The sequence below is a fragment of the Apium graveolens genome, chromosome 9 (assembly GCF_009905375.1).
Source record: "Apium graveolens cultivar Ventura chromosome 9, ASM990537v1, whole genome shotgun sequence".
NCBI classification, from domain to species: domain Eukaryota; kingdom Viridiplantae; phylum Streptophyta; class Magnoliopsida; order Apiales; family Apiaceae; genus Apium; species Apium graveolens.
The window spans coordinates 287,057,268-287,079,745 of record NC_133655.1 but is presented as its reverse complement, the minus strand read 5'-3'; the positions used below and the strand labels follow the sequence as shown (position 1 = coordinate 287,079,745).

General features: G+C 33.3%; 1 pseudogene; it reads right to left on the bottom strand.

Moving 5' to 3' along the window:
• Window positions 1-14,065: 14,065 nt before the first annotated feature.
• LOC141684005 (protein root UVB sensitive 6-like) lies at window positions 14,066-19,111 on the bottom strand (annotated as a pseudogene).
• Between the last annotated feature and the right edge of the window lie 3,367 nt (window positions 19,112-22,478).

The window sequence follows — 22,478 nt, the reverse complement described above, 5'->3', positions numbered from 1 at the left end:
AAGCTGATAATATTACCACATCTCAAGACTCTCAAGAAGCATCAGAACCTGTAACTGGTTCTGCAAGTTCTGATGAGCCAAATTCTGATGATTCTGGAAATTCTAATTCTTCAATTGCTGAAGGATCTAACTTAGAGAGCATAACTTTAGGGGGAGCATCAGAAAATGTTGAAAGAGACAGCATGGATCATGGGGGAGGATCCAGTTCTAAAGATCAACTTCCATATGCAAGGAAGTGGATTAAAGCACACACACCTGACTTAATAATTGGATATCCTGAAGCAAGTGTCAGAACTAGAACTGCAACATCAAATGAATGTCTCTATCATTCCTTTCTATCTCAGACTGAACCAAAGAAAGTGGAAGAAGCTCTTCAAGATGCTGATTGGGTGCAAGCAATGCAGGAAGAGTTAAATGAATTTGAAAGAAATTAAGTCTGGACCCTAGTACCAAGGCCAAAGAACAGATCAATTGTTGGTACAAAATGGGTGTTCAGAAATAAAACTGACAGTGATGGCATAATTACAAGGAATAAAGCAAGGTTAGTTGTAAAAGGATATTCTCAATATGAGGGAATTGACTATGATGAAACATTTGCACCAGTTGCTAGATTGGAAGCCATAAGAATCTTTTTGGCTTATGCTGCTCACAAGAAGTTTAAAGTCTTTCAAATGGATGTGAAAAATATTTTTCTCAATGGAGAATGGGAAGAAGATGTATATGTTGAACAACCTCCAGGCTTTGTAGATTCAAAATTTCCTAATCATGTTTACAGGCTTGACAAAGCAATTTATGGCCTTAAGCAAGCTCCAAGAGCATGGTATGAGACTTTAGCACAATTTCTTCTGGAAAATGGATTTCACAGAGGTACAATTGATAAACCACCATTCTACCTCAACCATGGAAAGGACTTACTTTTGGTACAGATATATGTTGATGATATTATATTTGGTTCTACAAATGCCAAACTCTGTGAAAGGTTTGCAAAACTAATGCAGTCAAGATATCAAATGAGTATGATGGGAGAACTTAGCTATATTCTGGGACTTCAAGTCAAGCAAAATGAAGAAGGTACTTTTATATGTCATTCTAAGTACACCAGAAATTTACTCAAGAAATTTGGAATGCAAGATTGTTCAACTGCATCCACTCCCATGACCACTGCAACCAAGTTAGATAAAGATACTGGTTCATCAGTATATATTACTAACTACAGAGGTATGATTGGCTCTTTACTCTATTTAACTGCAAGTAGACCTGATATCATGTATTCTACCTGTCTTTGTGCAAGATTTCAGGCTTATCCAAGAGAACCACATTTACAAGCTGTGAAAAGAATTTTCAAGTACCTAAAGGGTACAGCTGATCTAAGATTGTGGTATCCTAGGGAATCAGACTTTAAACTAATAGGTTACTCAGATGCAGATTTTGCAGGATGCAAAATAGACAGGAAAAGCATAAGTGGAAGCTGCCAATTTCTTGGAGGCAGATTGGTTTCTTGGTTTAGCAAGAAAAAGAAATCAGTTTCCACATCAACTGTAAAAGCAGAATATATTGTTGCAGAAAGCTGTTGTGCACAAATTCTTTAGATGAAGCATCAGTTACTGGACTATGGGTTAGAATTTTCTAAAATACCCATTTACTGTGATAATCAAAGTGCAATTGCTATGACAGGTAATCCGGTTCAACACTCAATGACAAAGCACATCAGCATTAGGTACCATTTCATAAGGGAACATGTGATGGAAGGTACAGTGGAATTGCATTTTGTTCCAACAGATCAACAGCTAGCAGATATCTTCACAAAACCACTATGTGAAGCTACTTTTACAAAATTGGTAAATGAACTTGGTATGGTTTCAGGTTCTTTCTCAAAATCTGCTTAGTTTTTGTTCTCATGCATCAGATTTTATGATCAGTACTTACAGATAATATCATCTTTATGGTATCCTTGATTAAATAGTAATATATTAAACACTGATTGTTATCTGATGTGATTCTATATCCTCTAATAGTGATTTGAATGTTTTTGTGATTATTCAACCCAATGAGGAATACTGTGCTAGATGTTGACTTAGTAGTCTTTAACATACTAGAAATCCCATGTTTGAATCATTCATTTATGTGTTATCCATAACACAAGCAAACTCCGATGTTGAGTTTAGTCAAATTTACTTTATATATCTTATTACTAAGTCACAAACTAGATTATTGCTTCTCATCTGTCAAATTTAGTGTCACTAAATCTTAAGGATGAATAAAATGCTGGATAAGCCTCAACTGTCTGAAGAAAAGAAAAGAAAAAAAACATTGAAATCAGGTACTCCTTTGAGATCTAGAGTAAATATGTGGAAGGGAAGACCCAAGTGCATTGCTGGTATTAAGTTATATGCATTAGAAAAGCAAATAAATATATTTTTTGTGACTTTTCACATTCTCTGATTACTGGAGAAATACTCTGATAATAGCATAAATTCTGATAGCAGTTCTGACTCATTTACACCGAGGAGCCACTGTGAAAAAGAATTTCAAAAGATAAATAAAATAAGCATAAAAAGTTGAGGTGGACTCCTGCATAAATTCATTCTATAGTAGACTTCATTATTAAAGACATATTTTAAGCACTTTTCTTAGCTCTGCCTTAATTCTAAGATGTAATGAAGTATATCAGACTTTACTCTTTGTCTGATATCTTGCTATTGCACACACTTTCACTCCATATGAATGATGAAAATTACTGTGGTGATCAAGTTGTTTCAGATAAACAGTTACGTGTCAGTTGCATAAATTCTGAGGACAAGTTCTGATGTACGTTCTGATGATTACACTCTGACGACAACATGTCAGTATTTATGTGAAGAATCACAAAAACAAACAATCACTTTTTGAGTACAAAAGCCATTTTTTGATGACCTTTAAATTCTGATATGAGTCAAGTTCTGATCCTGAAGGAAACTCTGATGCTTACGTGGCATTATTTATTAACTTGACTTATCTGTGGAAAATACTGAACGGTCATATTTTTATCAGAGATTACTTAAGTGGAATAAAAACAGTAATAATCATTTGCTTAGTGAGAAACGTGTTTGCCTTGAAAAACTGCATGTGCACAGTAATTATTGCTTATTTCTCGTGCTCACTAACAACTGCTTTAACTATTTATTGGCTGACAGGTGTAAAGACTGTTCCACTTTCATTATTACCGTTGTCAAGTGAAGTGTATAAGTAAAAGAGATAAAAGATTTTACAATCTTTTACTTAATTTTCCCATTCTCTATTCTCTCTTTTTCTCTATCTCTCTACTATTTTCTAACAATCTTTACACAGGCATTTTATTAAACACCTTGCAAACACAAAACTTTCACTTAAGTTATTACAGAAATGGCACCAAAAGATTTGATTTTTAATGGAGCTAAGTTTGTTCCCAACAACCACATGGCGATTCTCAATAAGGCTGAAGCTCTATCATATCTTCACTTCATTCAAGATTTTTTATCTCACAGTGAGATTGGGTATGCTCTGACCCAACCCACAGCATTCTCAGGCACTCAAGTTCTGGAGTTTTGGAGAAGTGGAGTTTATGATGATGGTGGTGAAAATGGGATATTCACGGCATAGGAGGTTGAGTATGTGGTAACCTTGTCGACTGTTCGAACGGCTTTACATCTACCAGAAAACAGTGATTAGAGTGCACCAGTTGGGGAACCAGTCCTTCAACAAATGATGGCACAATTGTAACCATGGGTGGGCCTTGTTCATGACCAAGTGCGTTCGTGCTCGTGGACATGGACTTTCGGACATAATTAATGTAGAATTAATTATGTCTCCACGATTTTATATCTATTACTTTTTACCCATATTGGTATATATTTCTGATTTTTTATATCCTATGAAATCATTAAACTTTTTATAATTTTTCATTTTTTCTTTCATTACCTTTTATAATTTAAATTTAATAAATATTATAGCCCATTTATTTTCATATTATTTAATTATAAAATATTTATTATTATGTTTGATATATTTTCGTAATAAAATTTAGGATATATATCTTATATATTTTTTAGCTATTATCATCCTAGGTGTTTTAGGTTTAGGATTAGGTGTGCATTTATGTTATGTTGTTGACGTGTTTTAGTTAAAGTATATCGCTGACGACCAAACCCTACCAAACCATATTAACTCCCTTACTCAAATTATATATAAGAATATAATTTTAAAAAATACTTTCTGATAATTAATTTTTTAATATATTAAAAGTATTTTGATACTAGATATATATACCTGAAAATTTATTTGTTTAAAAAATATTTTTGTTATTTTATTATTCTGAATTTGACAAAAAGATGATTCTTTTGAAATGTACATTTTATTTTTGAAAGTGGGAAGTAATTTTTTGATACGATTTCTCAAAAATCTTAATCTTTTTTTCTTCAAGAATATCTACTATATCTATGTTTTTCAAAGAATAATAATAAATATGAGTAATACTTAATGGAAGTAGTGATGATAGGTAGTCAACTATGTAGCTTATATTAATGTTGGTAGTGTGTATACGATCTAAAAATTATGTGTTTCGTTTTACTTTTACGGTAGATAAATATTAAATTACACAAATAAATTTTATATAGGTTTTGATTTATCCTTAGGTACACAATACAAACCAAAAATATATAAAATAAATAAATATTTACATAAATTTTATTAAAATTATATGAATACATATTTTAAAATAATTTTTTATATTGAATTTACGAAAGATATATATAAAATAGTTTTAAATTTAAATTTCACAAGATTTTACACGCTTGATTGTTTATGACTTATTAATTTAAGATTCAAGTAGTATAATTTTACTAAAATTACACGAAAGGAATGTATACGAACATAAAACGAAACGATCCTTAACGGATCGTGTTTGGATTTGTCAATAATGTACACGAAATTACATATTACGAGAGTATACAAACGAACGGATTAACTGTTCTAACTTATATAATAAATAATTGAACAATGATAAGTCTATTTTATTCTATAAAATTTTATTGTATTTTATGTTATTTGTAAAGATTTTTATTAAGATATTGGAAATTAACTATAGTATATGAAATAGTATTCCTATTAAATATTGTTTTTCTATTTTTCTAAAATTAAAAATTTTAGTATTTCAATTCAAATTAAAAATGTACAAAGTAACAAATTAGCAATTATAAAAACTCATCAAATTATAATTTTTATCACTCAAATACATATTTCGGTTAATGTACTTATTCATCTTCATTTCGACCATATAAATTACAATTCAGTCAATTATAAACACGCCGTTAACAAAATTCCTCAATCATTAAAAAATTGTTAGATCGACAAATCTGAAATAGAACGATAATGTGGTGTTATTTTAAAATCTATATACGAAAAGTTATAAGAAGAAATCAATGATAATTGATGTTTCAATATAAAAGTAAAAAGAAAATTAAAATTTTAAATTTTAAGAATTTAAGATTTTTGTTTCTGAAAATAATACATTATAATTAATGTGTAATTCTTAAATTTTATAATAATATATCAAAATATAATTAAACAAAATATATATATGAAATAGAATTAATTTTAACATTACGAATCTGCATTTGGATAATCTAAATTCTAATTCGTGTTTGATTATTGAATATGCAGTTAAACTGAAAATGTAATCAAAATATAATTAGAAATTCAAAAAGTCGAAAATCGATATAATTCCAAAATCAGACCCAAGTGTCTATTTATGCTCACACCTACTCTAAAGTTTAAGCACATTAAAAAATAATCTCACGCTTAATAATTAACGTTTTAAGAATAAACGAACTTTTGTAAATCGAGATGGAGTCAGAGCTTAATTATAATGTCCTTTTTGTATATTTAGATTTTTTAATAATTAAAAATTTAGTCTATATATCACAAATTTTAATATCACGCCTACATTATAATTTAATAAAAGTCAGTTAAACATGAGAGTAAATTATAGGATCATTTTCAAAAAATTGACTGAATTTTAAAATTAGCCGAATAGTGACTGGATTTGCCGGGCGTCTTTTAAATCCGTGTATGTCGTTAAGGCTGTTAAGTTGGCGCCGTTAACTTTAACACATTGCTCCCGAGTTTTAAAAAGGAAGGAAAGAAAGTGTAGGGTAAGTAAAGTAGTTTCATTTCTCTACGGAATCGTGCTCCCGAGTTTATAAAATGAGCGAAAGCAAGTGTTAATGAATGCAAATTTGACAATCTTTCACTATAAAAATTTCACTCCAAAAATGGGATGAAAATACTTTACCTCCTAATCACTTCCTTCCTTCCCATTAAAAAACTCGGGAGCAAACCCTAAAAAAAACATAAATAAAAAGGGTATTCATGTAAACCAAGTTTGTGTATAATACAAAGATATCAAAAACATATATATGGATACCTCAACAACATATTTTTTTACCAAGACACCATAAACAAACACTAAAATCACACACTACACTTACCAACAAACAAATTAACCAAAATTTGAACATGAATTAACAAAAATAATAAAAATATTCATATATAAAGTGCATGTTTATATCGCTTAAACTTTAAAAGCTGCTTAGAAATTCTTCGGAGCTCCGACCCGGAAACCCGATTACCCTCGTCAACCCATTTTTGAAGCACCATTGTTGCACTTCTTCGTGGAAATACAAGCCCGGAAATCCGAGTCAAAAGATCATTATTTTTAGTTGTAGAAGATGATTCAAGTTTAGAAAAAGATGAGTATTTTAAAGAGAAGGTGTTTGAGTGTATGTATAATTGTCTGAATTGTGTGTATATGCGAGTTTTATAGTGATTGTATGTATTTGTATACATATTATTCACTACATGTAGCTGGTCTCAGCTGTTTGATCATTTTCATTATAATGGAAATTCGGGTCATATACTCGTATGTTGGGTTATCAGAGCATCGGGTCTGATATTGGATAGTGGAATTTCGAAATTTATTTAATTAGTGATATGTTTATTAAAAATGCAAAAATACCCTTTGCTACGTTACAGCTGTTAGACTGTATTTGACTGTAGACACGATTTTCAAAGGCGGAAGGCAAATTAAGCCATCATTCTGCTAATTTGAAAATTCAGCTATTTTTTTTAAAATACGTGTAAAACTTAGTCATATCCCTATAACTTACTCTTAAACACGATTATAGGTTTACTTTAATCACCAAGAAAAAATTCGAGAAGTTGTCGACCATGCATAAAGTCCTCACTTACCTTACTCGTCATGCTAAAGAATTCGAGAAGGTTTTCGATTATTCTCATCATGCCGTACATAAGGGTCTCGAGGCTTTTGATGGTAAAGAACATCAGGTTCTTGATGGTGAAAAAGATGAGGGTCTAGAGGCTTTGGATGGTCATAAACACGAGGATCTCGAGGCTTTTGATGGTGAAGAACCGGAAGCAATCGAGGCGTTTGATGCTAAGTTTGTTGATGTTGATCCTGGTCACTGTTTCTTATCTCTCACGAATGGTTTTTTATACCCTCTCTTATGACTTTAACATTATTTTCTTTATATATGATATGATGCTTAGTAGGGGTGTACATGGGTCGCCCAACCCGTTTAACCCAACCCAAACCGGCCCTATTTTCGGCCAACCCAACCCGAATATTTTAAACCGTAATTTAAATGGGTTAAATTGACATTAAACCGGCTATATTGGGTTGGGTATGGTTTTAAATCTTATTGGGCCAACCCAACCCAACCCGGTGTAATCCAGTAAGTGTCATTACAGTATTATATGTTATACAAATTATAAACAGTGATGGACCATACTGATTACTGAACTTCAAGTCCAACCCAATTATTCCTCCGCTGCATTCTCTAACCCTAAATTAAATTAGCGCGATTATTTTCTCCTTACAAGCCGCAACCCCAAGCTCCCAAGTCCCAACCCCAACTCTAAACTTCACCACCGAACAACAGCTCCACGGCTCCACCTCCAAGATTCACTAGACACAAGTAAGTAAGTACAAATCTTTTCTTTCTTTGTTTATCCTTCACAGTAAGTACATACGCATACACAAACACAATTACACAAATATATCGATTTTGTTTAGTATGTACTTTTTGATTAGATTTTTTATAGATGTATATGTATGCAAGTTTACGTTTATATATGACTAATTGTCTATGTATGTGTTTATGTTTGTCGCTGTGTTGGTTCTTTAAATTATGCACTGAAGTTGTTTGATAAATTGTTTGATAAAGTGTTTGATATCTTCTGCTCATACCTCATAGCATTTACTTTTTGTCACTATTTTGGTTTTATTTTATGTATGTGTTTCTTTTTGTCGTTGTGTTAATTGTTATGCAGCAGCATGATGTATTTACTTTTATGTGTGCGTGAAAGTGATATTGTAGACTAACTCGTTTGAATACGATTGAGTTTGTGACTGAAGTGTTTACTTTCTTTATGTGTAATTGGCAGGAGATGGACCAATATGTCTTTCCACTTGCGGCTGAGAAGGGTGATGTTACTAACCCAAATCCCACCCCAAACATGTCTCCATATCCCACCTCAAATACTCCAAATCCCAGTCCAAATGCTATTACAAATGACACCCCGGACACCACTCCCATTGAGCTTAAATCACCTAAAAAGGAAGCTGACAATGAACCACTCACAAAGAAGAAGAAACCAGTGAGGATCTCCGATGTTTGGGATCACTTTACTAAAGTAACGGGTGGAAGTTCAATGCATCCTAGATGCAAATGTAACTATTGTGGAGCTGACTACGCTTGTCATAGTACCCGTGTTGGCACGAGCAGTTTGTGGGCTCACTACAGAAAATGCAAAAAGAATCCAGAAAGGACAGTGGACAGGAAGCAAAAACTGCTTAGCTTTCAAAAGGAAACTGCTGGAGGCCCTAATCTATTGGCTGTTACCTTTAACAAGGTGAGATGCCGAAATGCATTGGCCAAATTTATTGTGAAGGACGAGCAAGCTTTTAAAGTTGTTGAGGGTGAAGGTTTTAAGGAGCTTCTACAAGAGTTACAACCAATGTTCGTTGTTCCGAGTAGGGTGACTGCTGCAAGAGATGTACATCATTTATTTTGTCGAGAGAGGACAAAACTGAAGGAATGGCTGACTACTACTGGTCAAAGAGTATGCTTGACAACAGATTGCTGGACTTCTAGGACTCAAATGTCATATATGTGCCTTACAGCGCACTATATTGATAAAGATTGGAAATTGCACAAAAAAATCATAAATTTCTGCCTGATTTCGAATCACAGAGGTGATACCATTGGCAAGGCCATTGAAACCTGTTTGCTTGGTTGGGGAATAGAGAAGGTATTCACAGTGACCCTTGACAATGCTTCTGCTAACAAGGAGGCTGTTGGTTTCGTGAGAAGAAGGGTGAATGCTTGGAAAGCTGGTATACTTGATGGGGAACATATGCATATGAGGTGCGGTGCTCATATAGTGAATCTTATTGTAAACGAGGGTTTAAAAGAGATGCACGACTCAATTGCTGCTATAAGAACTAGTGTAAGATACATTCGTTCATCTCCCTCAAGGTTACAAAAATTTAGGAGCTGCGTGGAGAAAGAAAAAATTGATTACAAAGGAGGGCTGGTTTTGGACGTGCAAACAAGATGGAATTCTACTTATCTGATGTTAGATGTGGCACTGAAATTTGAAAAATCTTTTACAAGGTATGAGGATGAGGATGATAAATTTTTGAGTTACTTCAATGAAAAAGAAAATGGTAAGAAGAGGATCGGGCCCCCACGTCTACTGATTGGCAAGCTGCTTCAGTCTTTGTGAAGTTTTTATCCACTTTCTATGAGGTTACTCTTAAATTTAGTGGGACTTTACATGTAACTTCAAACAATTTCTATCATGAAATTTGTGAAGTCCAGGCTATATTGAGTGATCTGGCTGCTAGTAATGATGATTTTTTATCTTCGATGGCTGCAAGCATGAAAGGAAAATACGACAAGTATTGGGGGAATGCAGATGATATCAATCCATTACTATTTTTAGCTGTTGTACTTGATCCGCGTTACAAGATGGGCTATCTGAAATACTGCTTTGAAAATATTTATGATGCAGAATGTGTTGCTAGAACTGTTGTGAAGGTGGAGTCTTTGCTACAACGTTTGTATCAGTCTTATGATTACAAAGGTGACGTTGATGGCTCTAAGGTATTCCTACTGAACCTGCTTGTTCGTGTCCTGATTCCTAAATAGCTTATATGCATTATTAGTTACACTGTCAAAGCATGGCTATTTTGTTCATCATATTGATTATCTGAATAGATCATTGTTATAAACTAATAAAACTATAGTAGTTGAAGCACGATAAAATTTAAGATTGTGCCATTCATTTCTTATTCAGACATGTGTTATCTGATACAAAGGTTCTGAGATATATGATTATGTGCTCACCTTATTCTAATAGCAGTCTCTGTTTTTTGTGTGCATATTGCTAGGAGCTTAAGTCTAATAGCATGGTTGGGTGTCCTGAACACAGGAAACTAATGAAGAACAATATAATTTATATATTTTTTATAATATGTTGAAATTTTGAATACTGAACCTATCATTATAAACTCTGCAGTACTTAGTAGTGAATACAATTTTAAACTTTGTTACACTTCTAATGACAGGCTGCTAACAATTTACCTCCAACAAGTGCTGGTGGTACTGTGGCAAATAGAAGAAGATTACTGCAGAATTATATGCATCAGCAGCAAATTGAGGTGACCGAAAAGAAGAATGATATTGATAGGTACTTGAATGAAGAACCTCTGGATCCTATGACTTCTTCATTCGACATCTTACTTTGGTGGAAGGATCATGCTGAAAAGTACAAGATTTTATCTATGATTGCTAGAAATGTTCTCTCAATTCCAGTATCTACAGTTGCTTCTGAATCAGCCTTCAGTACCAGCGGGCGTATTTTGGACCCTTTTAGGAGCTCTTTGAGTCCAAAAATGGTAGAGGCATTGGTGTGCACGCAGAGTTGGCTGAGGGATGATCAAGGGGGGCTGAAACTTGACACTTATCTGGATGAAACACATTCTTATGAGTTTCTTGAGGAGGGTAAATTATCTAAATTCAGTTTTATTCCCATTTTTCTGTACGAGCTTACTTCCCAATTCCCATGAATTTATATTATATATTTATCTATTTTGTAGAGAAAGTTAACAAGGTGAAAGATAAGGACCATGCCAAAACAAGTGCTAAGATCGCCACCAAGACCATCGATATCATCGACGTGTGATTTTGACATGGATTCTTCAGCAGTCAACACATGTTTATGTTATGCACTTTGATTAGTTTGAAGTTTAAAGACATTCTCTATTTGGCTAAAACTGTTATGACTTATTTGAATTAATGATTGTAATATTTTGGTTGGAATTTAAGATACTGGACAGTGGACTTATCACTGAAATTATGAATTATGATGGAATTTGTCTAAATTTGTTCTAGTACTGTTTTTTTGGTTCAATTTTGTACAGGAGAGCAAACTTTTTATATTTTCAGAATTTTTTAATATTTTCAGAATTTTTTAATAACCCGTATAAACCAACCCAAACCAACCCAACCCGATGTACTATGGTTTGGGTTGGTTTACGAATAAATTTTGATGGGTTGGGTTCGAAAATTATCAAACCGTTTTTCATGGGTTGGTTTAAGTTAATGCTTTAAACCGGGCCAACCCGGGCCGTGTACACCCCTAATGCTTAGTACTTGGTAACAAAATTTTGACATCATAGTATTAATCTTTCAATGTTTTAGACAATCGTGGGGAAGGAATTTAGCCTAAGCTACTCTCAATATAGGATTAAACCCCTGCATTAAATTTTTGACATCATACTATTAATCTTTCGATGTTACACTATACAAAATCTACTTGTACCTTCCTCTTATTTTATTCATCCTTTTAGCTTTATTTTAAAGTTAAAATACCTCATTTTTTGGCTATAAAAAACCCCCCACACTCATTTCTCAAGCCATTTTGAGCCAAGTATATGCTGCTACATTCTCTCTAAAAACTCTCTCTAAACACATTTATTTGCTTTTAAGAGTTTTTAGATTCAAGCTTCTTTTCTTACTATTTCTACACCCTTTTAGCTTGATTTCTTCACCATATCTTTCTCATCTCCCAAACACTTGTATACTTAAGTTTAGGCAGCCCCAAGACCCATTTTTAGCAGCCTCTTAGTGTCCTTAGGAGCCCATAAAAGTCAGTTTTTAAATCGCCCTTTCCGGCCATTTTCTGATGACTTTTTTGGCGACCCATTTTATGTGTTTTTGGCTTCATAACTAGCTCGTATATCTTGTACCACCTCTTTTTAAAGAGGATCTTGAGCCTTTGTAAGGTCAAGAGTCATAAGTTAGTTTATTTGTGTTTGTTCTTTCTAGATCTATCCTTTCTTAACACAAATTTTTTGTAATTTTGATTTCTGGTTTATATATACACTTTTGTAACCGTTACCTCTTTCTAGTATATATATATATATATATATTGTTCAAGACTTAAAGAGAGTTAGTTGGTTATCTATTCTCTCTCCCTTTAGTTGCTTATATTCTTGGATTTATTTCCGAAATTAAAGACAACGCTTTACTTAAGTTCTGTTATGAAGCTAGCTTGTATAAGTCAAAAGTAATGACATAAACAAAAAGGATTCCGTGTGAATTTTTGTATCTCATTTTAACTCTTATTCAGAGTTATAAGCTAGTATTTTAATTTCGTTTAGGAAATATAAATAAAGCTTCTTTAGTGAATTTTTGAGTTAGCTCACTTTTATTTCCGAGTTGAAGTTGATTTGTATAAGTCGTAAACACATAAACAATAGACTTCTTCACTGAAATATTATGTGATGTGAACAAACTCGTATTCCGAGATCTAGAATATTCGTATAAGTCTCATATTATTATTTAGAGATATAAACGAAACTCTCTCTCTTAGAATATGTGTGAGTTTGTTTTTACTTCGGACTACTAACTAAAGATTACTCGATTATTTATTTTTCAAGTTATAAACGAGCCTTTTTAGTTATGTTTTTGAAGTTTATTACTTAATAATTTAAAGTTTATAAGGCCTCTCGTATAAGACATATATTAGTTATAAATGAGCCTTAACTTTTTATTTAAATTGAAGTAAACTACACTTTGATTTGAGTTAGAGAAATATTCGTATAAGTTGATACACGATATAAAAGAAAGTTCTATGTTTCTAATCTTAGTAGCATGTCTTAGTTCGTTTTAAAAGGCCTTAATTTTTACTTGTTAATTTTCTTTCAAGGCTTTTATAAACAACTTAGACTTGTCCAAACGAACTTGAATTTATTCAAGTTAACTCGTATTAGGCCATATAATTTAATTATTTGGTCTTTTATATTCTTTGTGTGATATTACGTGCTTGCATTTGTTTGTACTTTTATTTGGCATATACACTTGATTGCTTGCATATACATGCACACACTTTTCCCACTCACATTTATATATATTGTTGCCTTAGTTATTTTATATATAGTGTGTTTGTCTTTGGTCTAGTACCGTAATGTACTAGTCCAAATAATTCTTTCTTCTTAAACAGGTTTTAAGTCGTAAGATTTGTTATCTAGACTTTGTTGTAAGGTGAAGTGAGGTGAGGTGATCCTTTGTTCTAAGACCCAAGCGTTAACGTGATCCTTTGTTCTAAGACCCAAGCCTTAACACGTTAACGGGGAGTTAAGTGTTAGTGCGCCGTGAAGAAAAAGGAAAGACCCAAGATCCAAGACCTAAGATTCAAGATCTTCAAAGTCGTAGACTAACATAATCTATACAAGGGTTATTGCATCGTTGTGAGGAGGTAGCCGTTTGTTACACTCCAAGATAAACTTGCAAGGGTTCTACTTAGATTACGAGGAAGTAACGGGGAGTTACGTTCCAAGATTATTCTAGTAGGTATTGGTATTGTATTTTGTTGATAATATGTATGGATTGATAATATTGCCAGGATAATAGGGGACCCAAAATGGGAAAAAGAGCTTAGCTTATCAACAAAGACTACAATATATTAGACAAAACTGCTTTATTATTTTCGCATAGTACAACCTATTACATTTTATCTATCCACTACCATTGCTTTCTCTTACAAACCTGAAAATGGTCATAACACACATTCTTGGTTGTACAAGTCACAGTTACTATACAGTAGGGAACAACAGCATCTTACTTGAGGTATCCGACACTCATTATGACCCATCTGGTTGATGCCTAGTGCTACCACAAACAAGTGCAGTAGCTCCTCTCTCCAAGTTTAAATAAGCTATCTACTTGCTCGAAACTTGGATGCTCTAGATATGAAAATGCCCATGGAATTGACACCTTCACTTGGTCAATCCACAGAGCCGAGCTCGGCCAGGATTTAGATGAGATTCTGCCATCGCCCAGCCCTGCACAGAATAAAAAGCATTACCAGAAGAATCATTATTATTACAATATATCAGGCATTTAAAACATTCTCAATTTCTCCCAATATCAAATGAGAAAAAGCAACCATTTTACTTACAAACTAGAACACAGCTCTATATTATAATTTTTAACGTACGGATAGCAACCTCTTACAGAATATTCTGAAGCACCCAGCTTGTCAGCCATGACACACCTCTTAATTATGATGTGACTATCACATCATGCAACAAAGACAATTAATCATATTTTCTGAAGTAGGAAATTTGTTTAGTAGAAGGATTTAGTTTTTATATCCCGTCATCTTTTTAAATGAAATTTAAGACCTTTCCAAGTTAAACTAGTATAATGACTTCTACTCCACCAAAAATAACAATTTTTAGGCCTCACAACTGAGAGAAGATGCCATCAACAGATGAAAGAAACAATGTTTCTTCTTGTGTTATGCATACACAAGCACATTAATTTGAGCCTTTGAGGCGGTTGACCATCATGACGATCTCAACGCTAAATGCAGTTGTATCATATTAACGACATACAAGTACTTTCAGCTACCTGTTCTTTAGCTTTGCTCTTAAATGGCACATACAAAGCTGAGACCATCTTGAAGGAGTCTGCAATATGAGCTTCTAGATTGGTTAAAGAGGGCAGCAAAACTCAAGGATCAGTTTCATTTTCTCTCCTAGAAGACCTATTCCCGTTTGATGAACGGATGATATGCAGAAGTGCATTAGCCTGCACACGGGTAAATTTAGCTTTGTCCACAATAATATGAAATCCTCCATTCGTACAACACAAGAAGATCAGTTTTGCTCACATGGAATGTAGCTTGTCATCGGGCTTTGCTTGATCCTTGAACATATATATTACCCTTAGAAGGATTATATGTAATTACATATCTTTCTCTCTGAGATGAATAGAAACACAAAAGGCAAAACCAATAGTAAGTACCAATGAACAGCAGCAGAAGCAAGTCTGCAGTAGAAACAAAGGGTTATCAGCCAGAAATTATGAAAACTCTATGAGATCTTTGTTGTACCTCAAAAACGGGCTCTATGGCAAGGTAAGAGTTTGCATCCTGGAATGCATCTTTGAATCGTGATCCTAAAATTCACAACAAACTTTGAGTGGCAGCTAGAGAATGAATCATAATTTGAAAAAAATAGACAATCAATTGTGAAAAAGACTTGAAAAATAAAGTACCGAGAAGAATGGGGCTGTGATTTGACCACGGTAAATTAAATACACTTTCCATTGCATTTCCCTCCTGCAATGTTGGTACTCGCCCTGAAATTTTGACTTAAGTACAATCAGTCATCTCAACAAATGGAACCCACAAAAACAAAAAATTCCCTCACCAGTAATAATTAGGAACATTGCTTAGGGAGGCAAATGTCCACCAATGAAGGGTGATGAGAAAAGATAATATTGGCTATTATGTGACAAGAAAAGGACGATAAAGCATGCAAGCTAATCAGTCTTAAGGAAAGAATTTGCAGCCACGGTGAATCTAAATCAACCTTCGACAAAACTGAACAATTAAGTAAATACATGAAAGTATACTAGCGTATGTCTAACAAAATGTTGATGTATATATCAAACCTCTTGGTAAGTGCTAAAAACGTATCCACAAGACAGTAAAGCGAAGGTGGTAACTAGAGATGGATTTCCTTTTGTAACCATGATGCTAAAGCCAGTACCCAACTTCACAATACAAAAGATTCATTGAAATTAGCATCAACTGGAATACAGATACCATGTGACAACACATGGATCACCAAACACCAAGACATTAATATATGTACTCTATTAAGGAACTGGTAAGTTTAACCGCAAAACTACCTACTATGCTTTACTTTGATCAACTATCTTAGTTTCAGGTCTTGCCTTTGCACGTGGCTTAGAACAAATTATGGGTGAAACCATCTTTTACTTTTTTACATTAGCAAGTACCAACATACAATAAAGAGGACTGTTGGCACAAACTTCTAGCACTGCATCTTAAAACATTGGTTGCATCTAAGCTAAAGAACTATAATAATTGTAGGATAAACTGTACCAGGTCTGCAATTTTTCCAACACATTCTCCTTTTGCAGTAACATCACCAATGTTTTCTCCTCTAGCAAAGGCTTTGTATATTAGGGTACAAGTAGACGTTGATGTGACCGCACCAACATTCTACATTAAAAAAAAGTAGATAAGATCACTGTGCATGCAGCAACCAACCGAAACCTGCATGCATAACTTATACTTCAAACCTTGGCTACATTGGCAGCATACGCTGAAGGCAAGAAAAGACCTTGGCTACATTGGTACAGCTGCAGTTGCTAATTCCACGGCAGCTCCCAACTCCATTAAAAGGTCACCAGCAAACCGCAGCTGAAAGACTGTTGTAAAAATTAATACATCACCACTGAAAAATGGTGAGAAATTTCATTGGAAATAAATGTAACCTGTTTCAGATCATAGTCAATTTTTTTCCCTTGCTGGGAATAAAGCATCTTCCCAACACGCCCTGCTCCATCCTGCATAAAAATATAGATCTCAGTTTTTTCCTCATAATAGACGGTGAAAGCAGTGACAATGTGAAGGTTGAAAATCATATGCATAACATGCAATAAGAATAAGGGGTTAGGTTAACAAGAATAAAAAATTGACTACATGTTACTAAAACCCTCATATAACTTAAAATTATAATATTATATATCAAGTTTATTAAGTTCCAAATAGTGTGAGAATTTGGTTGACGACTGAAGTAGTTGTAGTAAGTGACGACCCTCTACAGATTCAATCGGAAACAACCAATCATGCTAACAGCAAATTATAAGCAATAAGTAAAGTTTATCTTGTCTTCAAATATTCTGTATACAAACACTGTATGATCAAGCATACCTTGAGAATCCAGTTAATAGCAACAGCCCCAGGTGTAGATCGATTTCTGGAGACCCCAACTGAGTTCAAAAGCGTCTGAGTTGTGAAATGCTACAGTGAAGGAAAACATCAGCAAACAGAACAAAAACTGACTGCAAAGACTAGTAAATAAGCACATAGAATGAGAATGCTACCTTCAAAACTCATGAAGTTATATCATCATCCATATTGTGAGATTTTGCCACATCCCTAGCTAGAATATAATTCAAACAGTGTAATGCTTACCATCAATTTAAACAGAACAATACACTCTGAAACCAACTTATTCCCAGACTTAACCAAATCAAGCGCCACGAAAAGCATTTTAACACAGCTAGTCACTTGAGAGGCTAGATTTATTCTTCCCTCGTATTTAAATTTTTAACAATCTCTTCTCCACTGGACACTGAAAGAGCCATTTCCTAGCCACCTTGATTAGAAATCAAACTGGCCACTGGTCTTGGATCACCACAAACTGCTAGAGCATATCCTGTATATGTCACCAACACAAGTGTAACCAAGAAGTTTAACCACCGCCCCTGATGTGGTGGCCTGTTCCTTTTTGCAATGAGCAAACCAATAGTTCCAACGCACGGAACCAATGCTACAGCAAAAGTAGCATTTAAGAGAACCATTTGTGTATATTATATTATCACTATCACCACGGCCTGATTTCTGAACTACTTGATCAAATCTGTTGTAGATTTTTTAAAATTTCAAGTTTATTCTTAGTTTCTACCGTCAAACCGTCCAAGTTGATTTTCTTCTTTCTTAATAAACGTTCAAGCTCTTTTTTGGTTTTACTCTCCAAAACCATCAAATAATCTTCAGAACGTTCGCTAGCCAAACCTAAAGAAAGGGATTTACGACATGAATCAAAGGTTAAATCGGGATAAATGTTAAGTGGATCCCAAACGAACCCCATGTCATAAACGAGCCATAGAGAACTCACATTCTTCCACTTCTTAATTATATCTAATTCATGATAATCTAACTGCACCACAGGCCATCTCCCATCTTCATCCTTATGAAAGCACAATTCTATTTTTCTTAAAACCACGTCTGACCTCATTGCTTCACAAATAAAAACACTAAGTAAATAATATGACTCCTCATCATCAAATCTGAACACCTTATGTATGGCATCGGATATAATATCGAAAGAAAACATACTTGGAGGACCATTCCTATAGCCGGAATCATAAGCAAGTACGTTCGATTCGCCAATAGCATATCCGGTCAGGTAAGTAAAATCAAGAACAACGGAGCATTCAATACCAATCCGGAATCCAACAGTATATACATTAGGTTTATATATGATAAAATCAACTATATTATTATCCCCAACCACGAGTCTAGCAACAAAAAATACATTATTGTAACATTTACTAGCTCCTAAATAATGCTTTTTATGTCCTGACTCACCAGATAACTTCTTAGCAGCAGCAAACACACGAAGTTGAAGAATAAAAGCAATGTAATTGAAGCCAAGATTTTTATCAAATTCACATACCTTAAAAACAATAATATCATCCTCAGTAATCATTTTTGCATCGAAAAGTTTGGCTTTTGGCGGCATTTGAAGGTTGGGGGTTGTCCGTATCAGGGGGTTTAGTATTAGGGTTTTGGTTGGGGTTTAGTATTAGGGTTTTGGTTGGGCGAGAGATAAAAGTATTTGGGTTTTGGGTCTTGGACAAAGCAAGAAAAGACAAGACCGGGAGAAAAAAAGCTAACTTTAATGTATTTTATATCTGCATAATGAATTATAAGGCATTCACTCAAAAATCTCTTATAAATTAAAATATTTCTCCTAAACAGGGTTTCGTCCCAGATTCGTGTTTCAATTTTTTAAAAAATATTTCTCGACGATCCAAACATACGGATGTCAAAAATCATCATTTTAATGTTCTTGCCAAAATTTCAGAAAAAAAATAAATTTATTTGATTTGGTAATTTAACGGTCAACTAGTACTTTGACTTGTACCCCTAAACATGGTTTCATCCTGATTCGTGTTTCAATTTTTTTTTAAATATTTCTTGACGATCCAACCGTACGGGTGTCAAGATCCATCATTTTTAATGTTATTGCCAAAATTTCAGAAAAAAATAAATTTATTTGATTTGGTAATTTAACGGTCAACTAGTATTTTGACTAATACCCCTAGACCGAGTTTCGTCCCTGATTCGTATTTCCATTTTAAAAAAAATATATTTCTTGACGATCCAATCGTACGGATGTCAAGATCCATCATTTTTAATATTTAAAATTTAAAGAATAAAGTATTAATTCATAATTTCAATAATAGAAAAATAGGTTAAGTAGCAATATAGAATATAATATTTTAAAAAAATTAAAATATTTTTTTGACTTGTGAAAATTATTATTTCACTAATTTTCTATTTTTTTTGTTCCTCCATTTTAACTAGTTTGTAAAATAAATTAAAAATAAAATAAAAATAGGAAAAAGACCAAATTTTTAACTAAAATTCATACACACCAAAGTAGTCATACTTACTATTTGTGTGATGAATGTTGCCCTACTTTTACTAATTTTCTATTTTTTTTATTTTTCCCCCATTTTTAACTAGTTTGTAAAATAAATAAAAATATAAAAAATGCCAAATTTTGAACTAAAATTTATACACAACCAAGTGGTTATACTCACTATTTGTGTGATGAATGTTACCATACTTTCACTAATTTTCCATTTTTTTTATTTTTCCCCAATTTTTAACTAGTTTGTAAAATAAATTAAAAAATTTAATAAAAATAGGAAAAATGCCAAATTTTGAAGTAAAATTCACAGACCAAAGTAGTCATACTCACCATTTGTGTGATTAATGTTACCCTACTTTCACTAATTTTCTATTTTTTTTATTTTTCTCCATTTTAACTAGTTTGTAAAATAAATTAAAAAATTAAAAAAAAATAGAAAAAAAGCCAGAATTTGAATTTAAAATTTGGTGGTATGACTACGTGGGTGCGTATAATTTCTGAATCAAAATTTGGCATTCAATGATGATTTAAAACCAATACAACATTATTCAAAACCAATTTATTTTGATTCGAACAAAATCCGATCGGAGATAAGAAAAGATCTGAATCGATCCGACCCGAATTTAATCCGATCATAATCTGAAATTTATCCAATTTTGATCTGAAATTAATCCGATCCGAAATCAACCTGATATGATCTGAATCGATCCGACCCGAATTTAATCTGACCATAATCTGAAATTTATCCAATTTTGATCTGAAATTAATCCGATCCGAAATCAACCTGATATGAATTGAAACCGATCAAAATTATGCAAAACCGAAATTAGATCCGAATCGAATCAAATCCGATTCGAACTATATCAAAATAAGTCAGAACTGAAAATTGATCTGATCCGTAATTAATTCGATCCAAATCCAATTCGATTATCTGATTTGTCAGGCCCGATTATCCAATTTGACAGATCTATCCTTCTCCTTCAAGTATATAAGGCACAGGCTCAAGACAGTAGGCTCGGAATCAGGTTAGGAAGTTGCCTTTGGCTGTGAATCCTCCATAGCTTTCCGAACCTCTCTGCTCATGCAAAGCTTACCTACAAAACCCCACTCTTTCTTACCTTTATTTCCATTCTCACTAAAGAAAATTCTCGTGTTATTTATACACACATTTACAGATACATTTGTACTTAACTGTCGGTTTGGTTCATCTATTCAAGTTAACTTAAGTTCTTTTTATTGATTTTTACTTGTTGGGTCATCATTTATTTAAGTTTTTTGAAGTACTGTTTCTTAGCTAGCTACTCTTACTATTTATAGTTCATGAAATTATGAAAGTGTACTATATTCTCTAAGTAGAATTTATGTTAAGTAACCCGTACGAAGCGGGCTTACCAGGATCATAATTTTGTTCAAGTTTAAGAAAATTCTTAATTTCACAAGAATTTTCTGTTTGTGTTGTCGAGTACTTAAATTTATGTTTGTGTTGTCGAGTACCAAAATATATAAGGACAATATTAAGATAAAGTGCACGCTCATCAACCTCCAAAAATGATTCCACTCATGTGCCCTATGAGGATTAAGAGCAGCATGGCCTGATGAAGATCCAAGAGTAGAGAGTTTAGAAGCTTCAAGTACAGCTTTGAGCTGTGCATCAATAGGATCAGAATCAGAATCTTCACCAAACTTATCAGGAACATCAAGAATGTTAGGAACTGACTCATCAATTCTGCTCTTTAAGTTTGAGATCAAGAATTGACTTAGAAGGCCTAGTATCATGTGATGAACCTGAAATAAAAGTGTTAGATATATTTGATAATGTCATGGCTAATATGATTTATGTTTAGATCTTACTTAAACAGGATAAATCAGTACTCACTGGAGGTCAGGACTTAAGGATATCAGTACTTATATTATCAGGAGATAATCATCAGAAGATGGATATCAGAACTTAAGTGCTGAAGGACGTTCAGATAAGGACAATAGTTGATTAAAGGAAAGAAGATCGAGATAAACATAAGAAGAGATAAGGACAATAGTACTTTGACTTGTACCCCTAAACAGGGTTTCATCCTGATTCGTGTTTCGATTTTTTTTTTAAATATTTCTTGACGATCCAACCGTACGGGTGTCAAGATCCATCATTTTAATGTTATTGCCAAAATTTCAGAAAAAAATAAATTTATTTGATTTGGTAATTTAACGGTCAACTAGTATTTTGACTAATACCCCTAGACCGAGTTTCGTCCCTGATTCGTATTTCCATTTTAAAAAAAATATATTTCTTGACGATCCAATCGTACGGATGTCAAGATCCATCATTTTTAATATTATTGCCAAAATTTTAGAAAAAACTAAATTTATTTGATTTGGTAAATTAACGGTCAACTAGTACTTTGACTAGTAACCCCAAACATAGTTTCGTCCCTGATTCGTATTTCAATTTTTTCAAAAATATTTCTCGAAGATCCAACTGTACGGATGTCAAGAACAATCCTTTTTAATGTTATTGCCAAAATTTCAAAAATAAATAAATTTATTTGATTTGTTAATTTAACGGTCAACTAGTACTTTGACTAGTACCCCTAAACAGGGTTTCGTCCCTTATTCG